At 50.4% G+C, this 3,987-nt stretch overlaps 1 long non-coding RNA gene across 1 annotated transcript; it reads left to right on the top strand.

Moving 5' to 3' along the window:
• The first annotated feature begins 404 nt into the window (after window positions 1-404).
• On the top strand, window positions 405-3,700 carry LOC118661062. The gene is made up of 3 exons (XR_004969127.1): window positions 405-574; window positions 3,263-3,283; window positions 3,410-3,700. It is a non-coding gene; the product is annotated as an uncharacterized LOC118661062 (long non-coding RNA).
• The last annotated feature ends 287 nt before the right edge of the window (window positions 3,701-3,987 follow it).

The raw sequence follows: 3,987 nt of genomic DNA, 5'->3' as shown, positions 1-3,987 counted from the left end.
GAGAAAAGAAGGGGGGAGGGGGGAGGAAGAAATAGTACATTCATCTGAGAATACTGCATGAAAAGCTATAGCACCCCCCCAAAAAAAACCCTACTTTATTCTCAAGCTCCTTTTGAATGTGATACTTTAAAATAATATTTACAGTTTAAGTAAAATTTGTGACGTCTTCTCATCACTTGGGAAATTCTGAGCTGAGCAAATACGTCTTCCTATCTAGATGTTGGTATGTCTTATTACTGGGAATCTGATCGGGGGGAGATGTGCCCAGGGGTGGGGGAGGGTGTTAATTTTGAAAATGTGTTTTTTATTAAATAGGATATAGCCAAACATTGTACTTGTTGGGGGGGGTGCGGCTAAAAAATGTTTCCTTGGGAAGCACATTGAAGCCTTTTGACCTTTGTACGGCCGTGCATTTAGAAGCGGCTCTGTCAGCTCTCTGACCACATTGCAGAGCCAGCAAAGGCATGCCTGTGTCCAGGTCACGTGATGACCCGTCGGCTGTCAGTCCAGAGGCCAACGGGAGCGATGCTACAGCCAGAGAACAAGTAGAAGAGCCGAGGACTGTTTACAAGCGGTGAGGGAGGCCGGGGGACGCCCCGGGGATGGGGGGATGGCGCAGCCGCTGAGCCAGGAAGAGTGAATCGCGCCCCCCAGGCCCAGGAGAGAGGGTGTGAGGGAGAGAGGGGACGAGAGAGGGGACAAGGGAGAGAGGGGACCAGGGAGAGAGGGGGCGAGGGAGCGAGGCCGGGAACTGGAGAAGCCTGTGGATGAGGCCACCTCTGAAGACCCCGAGAGGACAGTCCTGTCCAAATCCAATCGTAAGCCTGAGGTTCCCTCCAAGGAGGCCCCCGTATGGCACCAAAAGGACAGTATTTCTCCACAGCCACTCAGTACGTTTCTTTTTTTTTTTTTTTTTTTTTAAATTTTTTATTAATGTTAGAGAGGAAGGGAGAGGGAGAGAGATAGAAACATCAATGATGAGAGAGAATCATTGATTGGCTGCCTCCTGCACGCCCCCTACTGGGGATGGAGCCCGCAACCCAGGCATGTGCCCTTGGCCGGAACTGAACCTGGGACCCCTCAGTCCGCAGGCCGATGCTCTATCCATTGAGCCAAACCGGCTAGGGCCAGTACGTTTCTTAACATGAATTTTACTAAACGCAAGGAACGGAGCTAACATACGCATCCAAAGTTTGGGCCGCTAAGTGGCAAAAACTCAAGTCAAACTGGCTTCACAAAGAAAGAGAATGTATTTGGTCACAACTGCAAATTCGGGGGGTGCAAGTGGCTTCCTGTGCAATGAAGCCAGGGCTGAACCAGCTGTCCGTCTCCCGGGAGGAGCAAGCGCGGAGGAGCCTCGCACCCGCCGCTTCGCAAGCACTTCTCCAGGAGTGAGGGGGGCCACCTGGTCTGCAGGGACATTGGCCGGAGGGGCTGAGTGGAGGCCAAAGTCTAGTAGCAACTCAAGTCACCAGGCCATGAGCCATGGCCCAGGAGAGCGTTCCCCACGCGGGGAACTGGGAACGGACCTGGAGCGGGGGCCTGGATCAGCGCTTCCAGTGCCTCCCTCTGGTCTGACCGGGACATCGTCCCCACGTGGCTCTCCTACCCGTGCTGAGCAGCCTGCCATGGAGGGCAGAGTCTGCAGCCTCCAGCCATGCCCGTGACGAGCTGCAAACCAGCTGAGCTAAGGGGCAGAGTTAGAGAGTCCTTTTGGGCAGGAACCCAGAGACATGCCTCCTCCGCTTCTCCGCAATAAGACTGTTTCCTGTCCCTTTACCGCAGCTTATTCTGAATTCAGAGCAAGAGGGGTATTCTATTTTAGACCCCGAAAAGCCCCGGCCACAGTGCTGTCAAGATCCTTTTTCCTTCCGTCTCTCAACAGTGCTCTCCCCTCCAGGCAGGTTTTCCTCATTTGGGAGCCAAGATGGCAAAACAAATTCAAGGTTTATTTTGATCTTGCAGCTCACACCGTTTCTGTGAAGAGGGAAACCCTTCCATCATAGCTCTAGCAAATCTCACAGGGAAATTTTTCATTGGTTCAGTGTGGGTCACGTGCCCATCTGGACTGAGATGGAGCCCCCTGATGGGCCACACCTCGTGAGCTGACTGCGCCAGTTGCTGGGGGATGGGTGAGCCGTCCCGGAACCATAGAGGAGAAGAAGGGGGAAGAGCTGCACTCTCATGCAGGTTGAGGAAACAGAGAGTAAGGGTTTCATGTCTGTAGATTCCCAGGACTTTGAAAAGCTTTTAAAATTTTTTTAAATATATTTTATTGATTTTTTACAGAGAGGAAGGGAGAGGGATAGAGAGTTAGAAACATGGATGAGAGAGAAACATTGACCAGCTGCCTCCTGCACACCCTCTACTGGGGATGTGCCCGCAACCAAGGTACATGCCCTTGACCGGAATCGAACCTGGGACCTTTCAGTCCGCAGGCCGACGCTCCATCCACTGAGCCAGACCAGTGAGGGCTAAAATGTTTTTCTTATTATTACCGGTTGCCAACCTTGGGTCTGCATTGGAACCAGCTGGGGAGCACCCGCCCCAGACCAATTAACTCAGTCTCAGGATGGGCCCGGGATTGGCATTGTTGCAGCTCCTACGGGGCTGCCGGGGGGGGGGGGGGGGGGGGGGGGGGCACCGGGGCGGACACACATATTGTTGTTTAGTCCGGGGCGAGGAAGGATGGCATTCTCTTGTTTTGCATTAACTTGTCATCCACAACAGGAAGCCTGAGGGTAGAAGGAGGTTCTGGAAGTAACAGGGACGTAGCTTTTGATTTTTTCCTGCATTTCTACTGAAAAACAGAACAGTTAAAGAGGAAAACCCAAACCCCTGAACAACACACACAACCAAACCGGGTACAAGCTGTCCCACCCGCCCCGACGGAAACACAGGGGATGGCAAACCGCCGGCAGTGGTTGTGGGTGAGGGCAGAGACTCGGGGGCATCCAAAGGAGGGGAGACAAGGACACCCACAAAACAGTGCATCTGAGGCAGCACTCCCTTCAGGACGGCCTCCATCTCGGGGAGATGCTTCTGGGAGTGGAATCCAATTGAGCAGGACAGAGCCTTCAAAATGAAAGAAAGAGGCGTTCCCACGGGGCGGGGGGTGGGGGGGGGGTGGGAGGAAGAGTCCGGAACTTCACAAAATAGCCAACTCCAACATATGGACGGGAAAACAGTAAACTTTGAAATCGAATTATCTGAAGTTTCTGAAAATTTTTACTTCATGCACTTATTTATTTCTTTTTTCCAGGGAGCATGTATTGCTGGAACAGTGAGTATGTATTTTGTAGCATACCTGTGTTAAAAGGGCATAAATAGGTATATGTTTATATATGTGTGTGTGTGTGTGTGTGTGTGTATGTATTATATACATAAACCATTTAATTTAATATTGCAGAGTAGTTCTCTGAAATCCGGGCATCTGAACCAGCTTGTTTATCCCTAAGGCAGAGCGGGTGGGCCCGCTTGGAGATCGCCAACGTGAAAGCCGGGGTATTTTGTGACCCTGAACCAGGTAGCCAAGAAGGAAAGTGGGCCATTCCGAGAAAAGACTGAATAAAGACAAGCTGCCGAGGAGGAAAGGGGGAGCATGGGTAATGCTGTCAACAATAAAGATACATTTTAAAAGTAATAATAATAATTAATAAATAAAGCCACTGGCGCCATCACCTTGCATTGCAGACTTGGTGTCATTGAGACACTGAAGTCATACATGGTAACTAGCTACATGAATGAGTCTAAACCAGTGGTTCTCAACCTGTGGGTCGTGACCCCTTTGGGGGTCGAATGACCCTTTCACAGGGGTCGCCTAAGACCATCGGAAAACACATATATAATTACATATTGTTTTTGTGATTAATCACTATGCTTTCATTATGTTCAATTTGTAACAATGAAAATACATCCTGCATATCAGATATTTACATGACGATTCATAACAGTAGCAACATTACAGTGATGAAGTAGCAACGAAAA

The sequence above is a fragment of the Myotis myotis genome, unplaced genomic scaffold (genome assembly GCF_014108235.1).
Source record: "Myotis myotis isolate mMyoMyo1 unplaced genomic scaffold, mMyoMyo1.p scaffold_m19_p_8, whole genome shotgun sequence".
Classification (NCBI taxonomy): Eukaryota; Metazoa; Chordata; class Mammalia; order Chiroptera; family Vespertilionidae; genus Myotis; species Myotis myotis.
The sequence above is the reverse complement of the archived record's forward strand: the minus strand, read 5'-3'. Positions and strand labels throughout refer to the sequence as shown.